We start from the raw sequence: 18380 nt of genomic DNA, 5'->3' as shown, positions 1-18380 counted from the left end.
TCTCTCTCTCTCTCTCTCTCTCTCTCTCTCTCTCTCTCTCTCTCTCTCTCCCCCTGTCTCTGTAATTATCTGAAAAGGTATGGGTCTTTTCACTGACTGTGAACACTTAAGAGATATTGCTACTTGAGTTTGGTGTGTACATGTGATTTTATTTCTTATGCTACTACTGTTCTCTCAAGGCTTCATCTTTAAACAAATCTATGTTAAAATAAAAAGACTCACTCATCCCTTCTGATTCAATGGTTAACACATTCACTTTCATTATTCTCCTTGTGACCATCACTCCTATTCTCTAAGTGGTTCTTAAACTGGAATGTGCATCAGAATAATCTTGGAGAGCTGTTAAACCACAGATTGCTAGGTCCCATCCCCAGAGTTTCTGCTTCAGTAGTTCTGAGGCAGACACCGAGGTTTTGCATTTCTATCAAGGTTCCATGTGCTGCTGCTAGTCTTAATCCTGGGACCACATTTTGAGAACCACTGCTCTAGTTCCAAACCATTATTTCATTCTCCTTCAACCATTTGCTCAATGGGACAAATATTACCAGTTCCTTTAATCTTCTTCAGTAGCATTTATTTCCAGAACTTTTCATCATTAGGGTGGCTTTTCTTTGAAGTATTTCCCAATCCATCTTTTTGGATGGCTAGAACTGGATTCAAGACTGTAGGTAATTCTGACATAATAAAAATAACAACCCCTTATATTTCTATGATATATTTATCCCAAAAGGATAGAGCAGTACTTTCTTATCTATTATCTTGTTTGTCTGCCTAATATCCACATGACATTATTTCATTTTGGTAAAGGAGACATTTGAGGGAAGAGATATTGAGCGATTACTCTGAAGATATGCAAGACAACTTGAACTCAATTTCCTGACTCCTACTTCACAGCTTTATTTGAAATCTTGGAAGATTTCTTTAATTTCTAAAATACAAAATCTAGTTCAGTTCTTTGACTCCAGGCAAACTGTTTTGATCTATAAATACATTGTCAAAAAAATTATAAAATTTCTTAGTTTTGAGTAAAAGTTGTCATTGACTGTTTCAGATACAAACTAAGCCTAATTTATAGAATTCCATTCAAACAATATGAAACTTTAAAATTCTTTTCACCTTGAACTTTATTTATATGATTACAAATAATCACTCTTAACTGTGATCTTACCTTTGGCTTTTAGTTCAGTAAACATTTTAATTTTGGCTCAGTTTCTCCTGCTGTAGTAAAACAGCTTTCTACCTGGTTCTACAAATTGGTTATGACATTCATTGTTTCATTTTTACAATCTTAGTATTCACAAGATAATTAGGAATTTCTACATTTGTTATTTACCTGGTTTTATATACCTACATGTTTCCAAAAACAAAAGTGAGAAAGATTAGAGAGAAAGCAATTTCTCAACATACCAATTTTATTTTTTACATAATCTCAAAGTCCTTTAGCTCCTTAAGCCCCATGATCATTTCTCTGCCTTTCTTATATCATTTTCTATCTTCCCATTGTGACAAAAGAAATGAAGAGTGATAGTTTATAAAACAATATAGCTGGATTAGATGGGTTTTTAAGGGTCCCATTGTTTGCCCCTACACACCTGTTGCAAAAATGAAAGTCCCCAACTTTCCAACAACACAAAATTTGCCATCACAAGATATTAGAAAGAATCCCATTTATTACCACCAAGGAAATAAGTAACACCAGTGCACTGTCTTTCATTCACATTAGACTAAGCCAATCAATTCGAATCAATGGAGTACATTATATGCAATCATATACAAATCTGCCTTGTAAATAGCCACTTACCTGCTTGCGCAGAGCAATGTAATGTTTTATGCTACACCAATACTTTTAAAAAGTTATAGAATAAACTGGAAAAATATTTTAAGGGGTTTTTACATATTTTGTACTTAATTCATCCAATAAACATTAATTAAGGACCTACTACACCCTGGGAATACAAATATGAATAAAACATGATCCCGGTCTGTCTTCAAAGTGCTCACCTAGTAAGGGGAAATAGACTTGTAAAGACATGATTGCCCTTCTCTGGCTCTAAATGGCACTCAATCCCTGGAAAATTAATAGTGTACATTTCTGTCTGATTTATACATGGGGGAAAAAGTTGAAGAGACTGGTGAAAATATCTAGGGGAAAATAAAAAAATGAGAATTTGCATAAAGGTTCATGTCAATGCCTTCTAATGGCCTTCTCTAGATAATACATTAAGAAAAACAATGAGAAAGGTGGGCCTGTGCAGGAATGGTGAACATTGTGTTCCAAAGTCAATCAGAAATAGCTTTAAGATCATCTAGAATGTTGTGTTTCCATTCTATCTGTTCTTATGCATAATAAAATCAAACACATTAAAAACATTTGCTGGGGAATCACTAGCAATGAGGAAACATGTTCATAATTCAAATTATGTTTCTATCCCCAAGACAGTCCATTTACTTAGGTAATAATATATTCTTTCCTTTATGTGTGAAGATGGTTTGACTGACCCACATTTATTTGAACACATATGTCAAAGATGCACATGGGTGCACCCACACTTTCTTTAAACAAGGGTCCCATTTCCTTTAAACAATAGTATTTGCTAATATGGGATCTAGACTGGACTATCGGAGATCATGGTACTAGGGAGGACCAAGTGTTTGTGGAGTAGAAACTAATCATTCATCTAGGGATTGAATTTAGAACCTCATGAATACCAAGTCCCAACCATCTGATTGTAGAGCCATATAATGAGTGAGAAGATGACCTTCTTGTTTTTAATTTTTCAGTATCCTCTTTTAAAAAGCACAGCCCCAACACAACACTTTAATTGAGATTAAATGCTGATTTTGAGATCTGCAAGGTGGGTAACAGAGACCTTCAGGTCTTTAAAAGAGAAGAGGTTCTACAGTCTGTGGGTATCAAGTCCATTACATGTTCAGCCAGAGGACCTCAGAAAGGAAATAATATCCCTCTTAGATCTAATGCTCAGAAAAATTTTATAAGTGGATTTTGAACCTTAAAAGAAAGTAATAAAAAAAGTCATGTTTATCTGAAGTCACACATTTTTGTGTTTATAAACATAACTGTTTTCTATTTTCAGCATTATGCATCATGTTGCATTCGCCAAAATTTTTTGGCAATGATTATAGTCTTATTAGCTAACAACCATGAGAAAGTAATTTACCTTTTCAACTAATTGTTTTGTTTATAAAGTCCTGTTATCAAGAACTTTGAAAGTTTTGTTATCAAGCTCTAAAAACTGGTGTTTCTTGTGTGTGTGACCAGTTTAGGTTCAAGGCATTTCTGAGTTCTGACTGGCCAATTTGCTTATGGCCTGATTGCCAGTCAGTAATGCCCATTCACAAAAGCATGACTTGAATTCATCATGTTTGCAGTGAGGAAGTCTTGAATGCTTTTTAATTTGTTTGTAGTTTATAATCACTTCTTGCATCTGGCTAATATCTGACCTTGTGTAGTTCCATGAATACTAAAGGGCAAATGCTCCAAATATGTGCATATTTTTATTGTTATTGTATAACTGATACAAGTGACCCCTCTATGAATAAAGTGTTGGCATATACAGTGACTTTGTGTTATGCCAGGGGTTTTTTTATTGGGAGTCAGCGGGGGCTCTTGCATAACTGAGACCCTGGTGGAGCCTCTCTTGTGCAGTTGAACTGAATTTTCTTCAGCATTATTTCACTCAATAGTGCCTGTTTCCAACCCTTAGCTCTATCACATATCTCCTCCCTTTAGGGTCTCAGGCTCAGCTCCTTTACCTATTAGAAAATAACTGATAGATTAATGCTCTTTAAGGTACTATTTAACAAGGTGGGTTCCTCCCATGAGTATGCATACTTTAATAAAGGAACTTTGAAGACTGAAAAGACTTAACATCTAGAGAAGAATTCTCCTGTGATCGGTTTTTCTGACACCATAAAAGACTTGTGTGACAAAGGGGGTATCCAGTTTAAATCACTTTTATTTATGTTTCTCACCACTACTTGCTAGGGAAAAACTGGCAAGCAGAAGAAGTTTATCTTTTGAACCCACAGCTTTAACTTTCTACACTCTTTGCTCTCAGTATTCTGAATACTCGGTTTCTTCCACCTGCCTTCAAACATAACACCTCTCAAGTTTAAATGGTGATGTCCCAGAAACAGGGCTTTTCTCTCCCATTAGGGATCTCCATCATTGCTGTGTCAGCAGACCTAGAAAAGTTCACTCCTACCCACAGGGGGAGGTACAGAAAATATGTTACTTTTTTGGAATGTACATGATGTCTCTCAGATACACCATTCTGTACCCAAAAAAGTTCACGTGAATAATAAGCAGTTACTGCAGTGTCTTAGAATTCTCGATGCACCTTTTCCTTTTGGTTTTTCAATTCTTGAGAATTTTGACCACTGGCATGGCCCTTAGAAGTTATCTATATAACCCCACCTGCCTTCTCCCACTTTTCCAAGTGTGACCTTTAACCACCCCCTTTGTTTTAATAAATTCAACTGGAAGTACATTTGCAAATAGATATCCAGTCAGAGCCAGAAGCACAGAGAGATTGACTCCAACCCACCACTTTTAATTCCATTTAACTCCTACTCCGCTTCGATCCCTCCATACACCCAAAAGGTGGTAACATTACATTGGTACAGGACCTAGACATAGGCATACATATTCTCATGGAGAACCAAGTTAGGACTTCCTTTAGTCAAATTGTTTCCTTAAATTCTAAATGCAAAAAGTTTAACTGCAAACCAAAACTACTTATAGGCTAAAGGTTTATAGGATTTATTGTAGACATCCATGATGGAGGTTGATGGCATACTCATCATTTCCTCCTTTTTGCCTTATGTTTATTTTTCTACTTATTCAGTTTTGTTATTTATTCATTGAGCTATTTTTTTTTCCTTTTGACCATATCCCTTTCTTCATTTATCATGTTATTCTCTGGATTGTACTTCTTGCTGTCTGCCTACTTTATTTTCAATGTACACGCAAAATTATTAGCACTGATGCTGGATCAGTTGCCATCCTCACACAGTCCTAGTAACATCTGATTGAAGGAAATGCCTTTAAGTGGCCGTTCTATTCAGTTCCCTACTGTCAAGTCACTACTCTGCCCATGATCAACTGCTATCATCCTTCAAATCTGAATAGAAACATTGATTCCTTAAGGGAGATTTCCCTGACCTCCCCCCAGTTAGATCCTGTCCTTCTGTTTGTGTTCTCATAATTGGCAGAAATGTTTTCTTACCATTCATGATTTAAAATTATGTATTTGAGTGAGGATTTGATAAACGTATGCTCTTTCCATGGGACTGTGAGCTCCGGAGGGTAGAGATGTGTGTGTGTCACTCACCGCTGCATCCCTACTCCTTCATCCAATGCCTAGCTCATCCTAGGTATTGATAAATGTTAGTTCGTAGTTATTATTATTGTTATGAATACTAAGCTTTAGGAGAAGCTTTATTTTTGTTATAAAATCAAACCTAGAAATATGTGTCGGATATACACGCTTACCTATTTTTTCCTTCGCTCATTCATTTATTTATTTATTCATTCAATACGGCTATCAGAAAAATAACAACAAACAATGTTTGATTACTATGTTTAAGCCCCTTTTGAAGCAAACAAGATTGAAACAGTCAAAAACTCTGCCGTAATTGTTTAGGGGAGAAAGGCAGGTACACAAATGATTCTAATACAAAGTAGAGATTGCTAAGTGCCCGAGAGTGTGAGAGAGCACTACAGCTTGGAGGCTTAAGGATAGCTTCACAGAGGAAGTTGCCTTTAGCAGAGACTCAAAGTTAATGGGTAACTTGGACAGGTAGAGATGGAAAGGAATAGTGTTCTAGATGAAGAAAAGAGTGAAACCAAACGTTTGTGTTTCTATCTCTTGAATGTCATGTGCATGTCTAGGAGACAGTATCTTAGTGATCTCAAAAGGGAGATAAAGCTGAAAGTGGAGACTGAAAGATGTTCATAGAAGAGCTTGTATGCTCATTACAGGAGCTTAGATTTTTATTCTTAGGCCAGTGTGGAGTGATTGGAGGCCTATAAATATGATGATCTCAACTAAGTTGTGCATTTGAAAGATTAATTTGGCATTACTGTGTTTCAGGGTTAAGTCGGCTGCTGTGCTGATCATGGCAACTCCCATCTCTGATGCCTGTGTCCCTGTGTCCCTGTGTCTAACCCCTGATGCCCTGGCTTGGGGTCAGCTGCTAAATTCCCCTCATACTGATTATCTGCAGTTTGAAACTCTGCTTGTCACCTGTGTGGCCTCGGTGGACACACTTAATCTTGGTCTCTTTTAATAAATGGACTACTCATGAGACATCTTTTGAGCCAGGTTTTCTTACTTTTATTTTCAGATGAGGAAACTGAGGCTTGTGACAGAACTGATTTTCAAACCCAAGTCTTCTGAGCTCTTTTCTGTCATAAGTTTACAATCTCTCTTAACTTCAATAAAAGTAAAAAGAGTGAGTACAAATCAAAACACAACAGTTAAAATTTATTGAGTACTTTTATGTGCATGTTCCATTCTAAGTGTTTTTATGTGTAATGAATCATTTAATGATCACAAAAAATATTGTGAGGTAAGTACTATTTAACAGCTGACAAAACTGTGATAAGAGCATTTAAGTAATGTGCCTCATCATGAAGCTATTAAGTGGAAGAGTCTGAATAGAAACCCTAACAGACTGACTCTGGAGCCTGTGCTTTACTGCTATTGGCTCCTAAATTAAGGGACATACATATGTGAATGCACCTATTCATTGTCCCATTTACAATAGATGTCTAATAAATGTTGCTTGAATGTCAGTTCACTCTTTGATCTCAGCTAATGCTGTGTGCATATTACTTGTCCTGTGCCTCAGACCAATTCTGTGGTCTGCAATTTGTTCTCCAGATGCTCAAACACAGGTGGTCATCCTGAGATTAATAGTTCTACCGTGGTCCATTTATGTTTGGGTCCTCATCTACTGCCAACCCCAAGAGTCTATAGTCACTCATTTTGCTTTTCAAAATGGTCTTTCCAATCAGATTCAATCTCCATTTTTCTAGTGATTTATGGATGGCATTTGTTCTTCTGTACTTGCAGTAGACATGGTCTTTGGAATAGGTCCCCATAACCACTCTCTGGAGAATAAACCTTTTAGAAACCTATACCTCTTCTATTAGCATTATATGGACTTCCAAAGATTATCAAGAAAGACCATTTGGAATGGCAAGCGATTCACTTAAAAATTCAACAAAAGGTATTGAATTAAAAATATGAAAACTAGCAGCTATTCTATGTCTACCATGTTATGCCAAGAACTATACATTTTCACACACATGTCTAATTTAGTAATCACAACAATCATATGAAGAATGGCCATCTCATTTTACAGGTCAGAAATTAGGTTTAAAAAAGTAGAGATGCCCATGGTCACAACTAGTGAGTTGGAGAACTACAGTATAAACACAGGTGTATCTGACTTCAAGATCACCTATTTGATTAACAAACACTTATTAAGTGCCTACTAGGAGCTAAACACTCTGTTAGGCCTTGGCAATGTGTTAAGTAGGCAAGATAGGCATGGCCCCTGTCTGTAAAGAGCTCACCATCCAGCAAGAAGAATAGATAACTGTATAATAACATAAATGTTTTGATGGAGGAAATGAAATCAATGTGACCTTTCTCTACATTCCATAAGTGGGAAAAAGTACCAGCCTTAAATTAAAAATACATATATAAATATAGATATAGATATACATATACATATAGATGATATAGATAAAGACATAGATATATCTCACATTTAATGAAGTAATTGTTTTCTTCCCTCAGATCTTTATTCCTCATTGTTTTACTCTAAATTACTAAGGAGTCTATTTGAACAACTCAGGGTCCTAATGGTATGCTAAGCACCATGATATCTATCATTAAATTTTTTTTAAAATATAAACAGGTATGGTCCCAGGACAATAGAAGCTTAGACAGAACTGGCAATAGTTGTGGGCAATGTAGATGCTGGGAAATTCTAGGAAAAGCTTGTAAAGAGGTTCAGTTTTAATACAATAAGTTCCCTTTGCATGAGCGGTCAGCGAAAGCCAGCTAGCATGGGTTGGTGCTTTGGCGATGGCTGTGGACCACGAGAGGAGTTTGTGCCTCGTCTTGTTTACAATTTGTCTGAGGCTTCTTGAGCTCAGCCCAGCCATAGGGACTCTTCCTCTCAAATATCAGACCTGATCTTTTCAAATAAAACAGTACAAAGCACATGAAAATCTTTGATCCAACTGTTTACTTTGCATTTGTGTGTGTTGGGGGAAATGGGGACAAAGGAAGGATTGATTAGGCCTTGCTGTGGGTGGCCGGTGCAACCACTGAGCACGTTAGAGGAACATTGGGAGTGCTCTGAGCTGACACAGTGGGCTCCTGTCAGCTCTCGGACCCCCCCCCCCCAGGCTCCAGCTAAATTCTGCCGACTTGCTCTATGCACCTCATTTCAATCTTTTTGTCCATCAGGGGGCAGTTCCTGAGATTGGAGGCCTTGGTGTTCAGCTGGTCAGGCCATCCATCTGCCTCAGGACACATCAGAGCCTTTAGGATTCTCTGAAAAAGAAATTTATCTACCTCTCTGAGTGATAACACCTTTCTTTTTAATGAGCATCTCATACTTTTAAAGCATTTCACATAAATTAAGTTATTTTATCTACATCCTCCAGAAACAGGTGGTTATTTATATTCTCTCTATCTCTCTTTGTCTCTGTCTGTCTCTCTCTCTCTCTCTCTCTCTCTCTCTCTCTCTCTCTCTCACACACACACACACACACACACACACACACACACCAGATATTTCTACTACACAGTTTAGAAAACTGAGAGTTTTGGTTACAGGAAAGAAGAATCTTTAACTGACCCCTGCTATAGACCAGATACTTTCAACAGATTATCTCATTAATCTTCTCGGAAGTCCCATGAAGTAGGTAAGATTTTCCCCATTTAAGAGATAAAAAATACTGAAGCACAGAGAAGCTAAAATCTCTCTGGCTCGTTCATAATAGATATTGATACCTGTTATTATATCCCCAAAGAGGTGGAGTTATGATTCAAGCTCACGTACAGTACATTGACTCCACGGCCTGTTTGTCTGTTCTCCTCTCACACTGCTAGCGGCCTAAGGTTGCAAAGCTGAGCTCCCCACAGGACTCTGGACTTCTGACTGCCAGCTCGGTATTCTAATCTCCTCCACCAACTACCCAGTGCAGAGGAACTACTGCTCTCAGGAAAATCCTCCTTTGTCTCTGTTTTCTTTTATATTTGTGCTCAGGAGAGACAAAGACCATTTAAAAGGAAAACTGCCAAAAACAGGCTTGAGATAAGTAAATGAAAGGAAATTACATGGGCAGAATATACAGTGTTCTGAATGGGGATTCAGGAACTTTCTCATATTTAGGAATGAGAATATAGCAAAAAATTGCGCTTTCTTTTAACTCAACAGAAAAGCAACTATGATTACTTAGTAAATACAGCGGACGGAATATATAGGATCCTTGAGTGTTAATATAGAATTGTCCTCTTATTTCTCAGCACCAAGTCACCTTTCTTCCCTCACTCCCCCCACCAATCCCATCCCCAGATAAAACTGTTGCACATTAAGTTCTTGGTCTCTGGATACTTCAGGGATGGCACTAGAGAGGAATGGAATTTAGAAATCCATTACAAACCCAGTACATAAAGCTTAATAAATAGCAATGTCTAGTGAAATTAAATGCCTCTTTTAAAAAACTGTTATTCCTAGATTTCAAAATCAAATGAGGCATTTTAAAAAATGAAGATAAAACATGATTGTCCCATGTTTATGAAACAGAATTTTAAAATATCTACTCGATGTGTGTGTGTGTGTGTGTGTGTGTGTGAAAGAGAGAGAGACAGAGAGAGAAAGAGAGAGAGAGAGAGACAGAGAGAGAGAGAGAGAGCGAGAGAGAGAGAGACTAGGTACTGTAATTTTAATTGCTTGTAATCTAACTTGGTTTTTTGTTCCTTTTTCTTTCTTTCTTTTCTTTCTTTTTTTTTGTATCAGTTAATCTGTTGGTTACATTTTCAGCTTTTCTTTGCTTCTGGTTTCATTTTCAGATGAAAAAATGCTAGGCACACAGTGCTGCTGTCTGGTTGCCATGGCGACCACAGCCTATTATCCTGCCTTGTCATTCATCAAGAAAGAATTGCACTTGACAGAGGGAGAGGAAAATGCCTGCAGTCTGCAACATAGAAGGAAAAAAGGTTTTCTTTTCTTCTATGTATGTAAAAGATCTTTAATGCCCGTTTAGTTACATGTTTTATTTGGCATTATTTATTACTTGTAATGACAATAATTGATACCTGTAAAAATGTATCCCCTCCCCTCAAAGTATTTAACTTGCAATTTGTTTATTTGCTTTGCTTTCCCATTTCAAACCTATACCTAGTATTGCACCCCCACCTCCCTACCACAGATGTTGCTTCCATTCCAGTAGCAGGAACAGCCAAAAGATTATATTCTCCACAGAGAATGATCATGATAAAGGTAGTGAAATTCTTCCTAAAATTGTGTTTTATAATCAACAGTTCTTTGTCCTGCTATTCTTTTATTATTATTATTATTAAATTTATCAGGGTGACATTGGTTGGTAAAATTACATAGGTTTCAAGTGTACAATTCCGTAATACATCATCAGTATCTTGCACTGTGTGTTCACCACCCAGAGTCAGTTCTCCCTCAGTCACAATATGTATGAGATCTCATTACCCTTTTCTACCACCCTCCTCCCCCCTTACCCTCTGGTAACCACTAAACTGTTTGTTTGTTTGTTTGTTTGTTGCTTTCAGTTTTATATCCCACATATGAGTGAAATCATATGGTTCTCGACTTTTTCTGTCTGACTTACTTCCCTTAGCATAATAATCTCAAGATCCTGCTATTCTTAATTAGTGTGATACATAATCAATCAATAATTGAAAATAACTTTTCATTAAATGACTTCTCCAAGTGTGCAATGCTTAGGAAAGATAGCATTAGCAAATAATGCAAAAGTATGGCTATCTTTCCATCAGGTAATTGAATATAAAATCATGACTACTCTTTACAAATTTGGATCCATCCCAAATTCATTGTTCTTCAAAAGCAGGAAAGGATCATTACTTGTTATTAGACTATTTCCCATCATGTCCATTTGAATTAATTCAAATTATATAAAAAATGGTCTAATAAATTTTACGTGTTTACACACCAAGCCTTTTTTATTTATTTATTTTTAAGTCTGGTATTTTTACCTCATTATTCAACTCTTGAAATATCTGTATTTGGTGGGCCATTTTAAATAACTTTGCTCTGCTAATTACTTTGCTTTGGTGTTTTTGAATTGTTTGATATCCTTGTTAAGGTGGAGAAAGTGGTTGTAAAATAAGCAGTATTTTGAGTTGTGATTTTCTGAACTTGGTTTTTGAATATCTCTTGATCTTTTGTTTCAGTGATCAGAGAGAAGCTGGACAATAATGACACTTCATCTTGAGTTGGTAAAAGACCAGCATTTAGCATAAATGATTTGTTGCAATTAAGCCATTCCCCCTTGAGTGTAACTGGGCAACTAGGTTGAGCAAAAATGGACTTCTGAAGTTCAATTTCTATTTTTGTCTGAGGACATCTTACTTACTAGAGGTCAAACTTCACTAGCACACACAGAGATACTGAAATCATATTTCTACATTGTAAGTGAAACAGAGCATTGGATAATTATCTGGTCAGTTTTGGTTTTGAGATGGTTCAAATTCTAACCTTCCCACCACTTCCTTAATTATATGGATAATTTTGGAAAGAGGAGGTTTGGGGATGGAGAGGATAATTCTAAAAGAATTAAATAATTACAGCTGTCAGGAACTCAGTCTATTAGATATTCCTACATAATAACTCAAAATCTCTTGATTTTCACTGGATCTAAGATATGTCCCATTAATGCAGACTTCCCAGCATCCTTTATACACCCTGGCCATGTAAAAATGTAGGAACAATGGAATGTTTTTCTTTAATCTTGACATTTGGGGGAGCAAAAGGAAACAACAAAAAGGAAAAAAGACACATTGAGTTCAGAATTATGGCTTTTCCTATTGGTTCTAAACTTTTACTTTAACATTGCAGCAACACCACTGTTCATTTCCTGTTAAACTTCAAGCCTACCTTACCTTTTGATTTTCGAATGTCCCTTAGGCTAATGTTTTCACTGAAGAATGAAAATGAACAGGCAGAAACAATTAAGCGAGCAGATACAGTGAAAGCGAACACCACACTGCACTTTCACAGAAATGAAAGTGTATGAAGGAATTCTGCTTGGAATTTGATCCTACAGCAGCAAAGCTTTTGCCTCTTGTCATTTTTCTTTTGCCCACCCCCAATACACATCACTTCCCCTATGGTTGGGGGCTGGGGGGGGGTGGAAATCTAGGCACACAAAGGAACTCATAAATACTCACAGGCATGGGAAATATTTTCTCTGCCTGTTACTAATACAGGATAATCTCCAAGAAAAAAAATTCATCTACGATAGATATTCTAAACGGCAAATGTCTCCCAAAGTCTGTTAAATGTTCATATACGTCTTTATGAAATTTGTAATATGGACTGTTTATACACTCCTGATTAAGGGCTTGAGTATTTTTAAAAGGATCAATTCAGTTTAAAGATCTAAAATTATAAAATCAGATAAAACTGTAACCTACAAGAAAAAGTGTGTTTTCAAATAACCTATGGCTCTATATAAAAAGATAACTCAACAGCCAAAAGTGAGCTGTTAAAGAGCCTTCTAAGTTCTATCAGGAATTAACAAGGAAGTAATTAACTCTACCTCAAACAAATCTGCCATCACATGTTTATAACATTTTTGTCACTCTATGAAATCTTTATCTTCTTTTTTTTAGTACCAAACTGAGATATTTTAGGTGGCAGGAGCTTGGCATTCCTACTTTCGGATTTACTTTGTTAAAACAGAACTAAATCATACATTGCAATATAGAAGAGACTGGTTACAATTTAGCAAGGTAGGGTGCTGAGAATGAGATATCATTGTATGCATTTTAGAAGACTCTATATTATTATCTAGCATAAGAGTTACATGATAGTTTCAAGGTTGATTCCCATTTAAATTCAAAATTAATTTTTAAGATAGTATGCAATGGGAAATTGCTGTGTGAGAGGATCAGAATACCAAAAACACACACAAAGTTGAAAGCTTGTGGATATCCATATAAGTAAAACAATACCTCAGTAATGAATCTGGAAGATGGAGGGCATTCATAAGATTATGTTGAGTGGAAGGCATGGTTTTGTTTTTTATTACATTTATCCCTTAGTATTTTCTCAATAAAACACCTTTCACAAACCAGGGGCTTTGTATCTTTGTTGTTGGTATAGAGTTTTTTGTTGTTTTTCTTTAATACCAGTATAATAGTTTTACTTTGCAGTAATGAGGATTCAAAGACAGCTGCTAGCAAACATAAAACCAGTATACATAAGCATTACAATTGACTTTTTGTTTGAGATTCCAGGATGAGGTAAATTTGTTATCCTAACAAATGGATAGTTACATGGAAATTGACTTCACATAATAGGGAACATTTCCCTGGAAAAGAAGGAAATTTATATTTGTTAAAACACCAAACACTGACATACTTCCTTTGCTTTGTTACTGATAAAAACAACAACAGCCAAAAACACCCACCTATGTGGTATCTAGACATGAGACCTCTCCAGTAAACCATTCTTTTTCTGGTTGTCATAATAATAGTCCTGGAGCAGTTACAAAAGCACGAATGGATTTTCAGCCATCCATGGAAGTCATAACTGGGATAGGACATTTTCTTAATCTTATCTACAGTCCTCTGTCATTAGCATCATTCGAACTAAACAAATTGAGATTACCTGATAGCCTTGTTTGTTTTTATAACATAAATAAAGGTAAATCTAAAATATTAATGGGTATATTTACATGTTTTGTAACACAATATTATTTTCAGATTATACTGTTATATTTGTTAAATATCAAAATGATCTTATAGAAAGAAACTATGGGCAGTGGTGGCAGTAGGAAAAGTGTAAATATATATATATATATATATATATATATATATATATATATATATATATATAATTATTGAGATGGCATCTTGAAACTAGTCACCTCTACAATTTGGGATTCTCTTTGCTGAAGGTTCCTAGCAGCTTCCCGAAGGCATGTCCATCCAGAACCTGTAAATGTGGCTTATTGGCAAAAATAGTCTTTGCAGATATAACTAAGCTGAGGATCTCAAGAGAAGATCATCCTAGATAAGTATTGGCTCTAAGTCCAATGATAAGCTTTACTGTAAGAGAAAAGAAGGGGAGAAAACACACAGAGACACACAGAAGGGAATGTCATGTGAAAACAGAGGCAGAGATTGGAGTGATGAATCTATAAGACAAGAACTACCAAGGATTGCCAAGCAGCCAGCAGAAGCTGTAAGACAGACATGGAATGAACTATCCATCAGAGCCTCCAGAAGGAGCCAACTTGGCCAACACCTTGATTCTGGACTTCAGTCCTCCAGAACTGTGAGAGAATACATTTGTTGTTTTAAATCACGCACATTGTAGTAATTTGTCACAAGAGTTCTAGGACACTAACACTAGGTCATTGAACAATTAAAGGAAGCACTTTAGCACACAGAATACAAGGGAGGATAGAATGACCAAGCAGGTAGAAGGAGCGTATGCAACTGGACCTCATGAACAACCAAAATTCAGGATCCAAATTCTATCAGAATTCTCTGTCTTACTTTCCTGCTTCATTGTCTCACATTGACAACTGGCCTTCTTCACTTGACAGGAAACTGCTGCTAACATCTGAAATTTTCCATTCTATGGTTTCAGTCATCTCAGACAAATTCCCTTTCATATTTCCAAATCCTGTGGAAAGATTCTACTTTTCTAATTTGGATCATGCCTATCCCTGAGCTAATCAACCTAGGCTAAGCTAACAAGATCTTATAAAACATGGTAGTACCTGGGAACCATAAAAAAAACTAGAAGGGCCGGCTGAGTGGCTCAGTTGGTTAAGAGCTCGCTCAAGAGTTTGAGCTCTGAGCAACAGCAGTTCGATGCCCAGGCCGAGCTGAGCTGCCGCTAAGCTGCCAATAGGTAGCAGGATGGCTCAGCTAAGAAAATAAACAATAAAAATAAATTAAAAAAAACAAAAAACTAGAGGTGCTGACACCCAGGTGTCCATCACATGGGCTCTCTTCTTATCTGTCTGTGATGCTATAGTCATTTTTCATAAGCAAACAATGTGGTATTTGCAAAGACAGGATAAGATCTGGAGGTGAGTCTAGGCTCTGCTATTTACTGAAGGTGTGATGTTAGCAAGTCACTTGATCTTTCTGAGCTCCTTTATCTTCTTTTGAAAAATAAGGGTAGATTCCCTGTACATATATATCTCAAGCATGTTTGTTAATGATGATAAAAGAAGTATAAAACTTGAATGGATCTTAAAGACAGTCAAGGTCAGTCACTTCATTTTTGTAGATGAGATTTCAGATGTTAATTGGCAAGAAAACCAGGGCAAGAATTTAGGTTACTTAACTACCAGATTAGTGTTTCTTCGTTATTTTATAGGATATGTGCCCATCCCTGTGGATATAAAATAAGGTCTCATCTGAATGGTGTCATTCAACTAAGTAAAATACACCTCTCTTAAAATGGACACTATTATTAGATGTTAGCTTAGATAATAGCACAGGGGTAAAGATGTCAAAAAAGAAGGTGCAAAGAAGTGGGTTGGGAGCTGAGATGTGAGAGACACAGACTAGGTACTTGTAAAATTTTGCCTGCCCTGGAGCCTACAGAGTGTAATTATTTTGAGACATCTTTCAGACAGGAGAGAAATAAGCCATGGCAAGATAGAATCCTCTAAATCTTAAGCCATATTGTTTATATTCTCCTACCTTATGTTTATTTTCCTTTTGGCATCCCTTATTGTATAATGAAAATATTTTGAAAGAACCCACTTGTCTCAGTTTTACAATGAGAAAATCAAGAGAAAGATTTTGCCTTCTTTGAGCCAAAGTTGGGTCAGAATAAGAACAACTACCAGTATGCCCAGTGACTGTAGTTCAGCTTGGTTTTTAGGCTTCTAGCAAATTTGATGCTCATGCTTATATTTTCAAGTTTTTATAAGATACACTACATTTTCAGTTTGCTCTGGGCCAAAAAGACCTTTCTTCAGGATATTATAATCATAATCAATGAGACCTATACATACTGTTACATATATGTACACAAATGCACATTCACACACACTTGTATTATGTGGCAGCCACAGACAGAAAGAGTGTGCTTTTTAAAGGCCCTGTTCTGTAAAAATTACTGCTTAAAATGACTACTTTGAGTACAAGAATATTACCTGCATTTGCTAGTAATATATATTCTTTACATAGTTACCTGTAGGAATACTTCAAAATTTTCTTTAACAGAACTTTACAAATACAGTAGAAGGATTGCTTGCAAATGGTGGAACATTGCCTTGGTATAAAGACAATATGTAATTAATACACAATCAGTTTATTGTATATTCAATAAATTATGAATAATTCAGTCTATGAATCTGATAATTAAATTCCAAATCCTCTCACTCAGTTTTGATGAGAAAAACATTAACCAATGAGTTCGATCACTATTTGATCCAGTCTGAAACCTATTTGCTTTTGTCATTCATTCTCTTCCTCACTGTTTCTTGCTATCCTTGCCCCATCAGTCTGTGCTAAAATGGCTCCTTTGTTAGAGCATTTCAGGTAAATTTCAGTCCTCAGGTCTGCTATTTCTCAATGCTCAGACTTTGTAGATATAAATATGTGATCATTTTATTTCTGAGGAATTTACTTTCTTCCAATGGTCTTTGCAAAATGTAAACCATGGTTCTTTGGATATATTACACAAAACAGACAAAATTAATTGGCCTTCATAGTGCTTATATTCTACCGACTAAAATGGGGGGCAGGGAGTATAATAAATAAGCTATGGGGAAAATGAAAAAAAACAGAATAAGGGAAATTAGGGGTGTTAACAGAAACAGAGATACAGGTGGCAATTTTAAATAGGGTGGATAAAGGGGGTCTCATTGATGCAACTTTTGAGCAAAGACTTTAGGTACAAGAGTGAGTTAGACACATGAATACATGGAATACAATGAGTATTTCAGACAGATGGAGCAACCATTGAAAAGGCACAAAGGAGAGCAAGTATTTTGCTTGTGGTGGTAGGAAGAGTAATGCCCCCAGAAGTATTATGCAGACCATATCCTAATACATGGAACCTGTGACTGTTACCTTACATGGCCAGGGACTTTGAAGATGTGATAAAGTTAAGGATCTTGAGATGGGGAGATTATCCAGGTGGGTCCAGTGTAATCACAAGTGTCCTTATAAGTGAAAGAGGGAATAAGAGATGTGTGATAGAAAGCAGAGGTTGAAATAACGTGAATGCTGGTTTTGAAGACGGAAAGACACTGTGAGCCAAGACATGTGGGAAGCATCTAGAAGCTGGAAAAGGCAAATAAATGGATTCTTCACTAGAGCTTTCAGAAGGAACACAGCCATGCCAACTCCTTGATTTTAGCTTATTGAGACCCATTTTGGATTTCTGACTTCCAAAACTGGAATATAATAAATTTCTGTTGTTTTAAGCTGCTATTTTTGTGTTAGTTTGTTAATTAGGAATAGAAAACTAATAAACTACTTCAAGAATAGTACAGTTATTCATTTATTCAGATAATTTACATGGAGTATTATTTTGTGCATAAAATACATGTCAATCACTAACAGAGGAATGGAGATTCAGAGTTAAAACACACAACTCTTACCTTGAAAGCTATGATCTCAAAGCAGTGATAAATGATTCCTACATAAGGTGGCAAAAACTATGATAAAGCTAAGCACACAATACTGTAAGAGCACATGAAGGACATTTAATCAGACTGAGGAGGAAATAATAGCCTGGAGGAAGTGATATTTTAACTAAAATTTAAAAGATTAGCAGAACTAATCTGGCAAAAATGGGGGAAGAGAACATCATACGTATAAGTAATGTTGAGGTGAGAAAACCATAAGAAAATATGTAACATCCAAGAGACTGTGAGTAGTTTGCTACTCACTGGAAAGTAAAATGAAATGCATGAGAAACCAAGGACTAATATACTCATAAGGTGTACACCTTAAACAAAGAAATGTGTTAATATTAATGTTATTATTCTGTTAATAAAGTATAATTTGTCTATCAGAAAATGTACAGATGTTAGGTATACAGTTTGATTAGATCTGGCCATTGCATTCACTTGT

At 36.2% G+C, this 18380-nt stretch overlaps 1 long non-coding RNA gene across 1 annotated transcript in view; it reads left to right on the top strand.

Annotated features, from left to right (window-relative positions):
- Positions 1-13515, top strand: part of LOC109395288 (uncharacterized) — a 41900-nt gene extending 28385 nt beyond the window's left edge. Inside the window, exons 2-4 of the long non-coding RNA XR_002126617.1 lie at positions 6370-6477; positions 10122-10551; positions 11496-13515. This is a non-coding gene — a long non-coding RNA (uncharacterized LOC109395288). The remainder of the gene's footprint in view (positions 1-6369; positions 6478-10121; positions 10552-11495) is intronic.
- The last annotated feature ends 4865 nt before the right edge of the window (positions 13516-18380 follow it).

This window comes from Hipposideros armiger, unplaced genomic scaffold (assembly GCF_001890085.2).
Source record: "Hipposideros armiger isolate ML-2016 unplaced genomic scaffold, ASM189008v1 scaffold_463, whole genome shotgun sequence".
NCBI classification, from domain to species: domain Eukaryota; kingdom Metazoa; phylum Chordata; class Mammalia; order Chiroptera; family Hipposideridae; genus Hipposideros; species Hipposideros armiger.
Note: the sequence above shows the minus strand (reverse complement) of the source record. Positions and strands in the feature narration are given on the sequence as shown.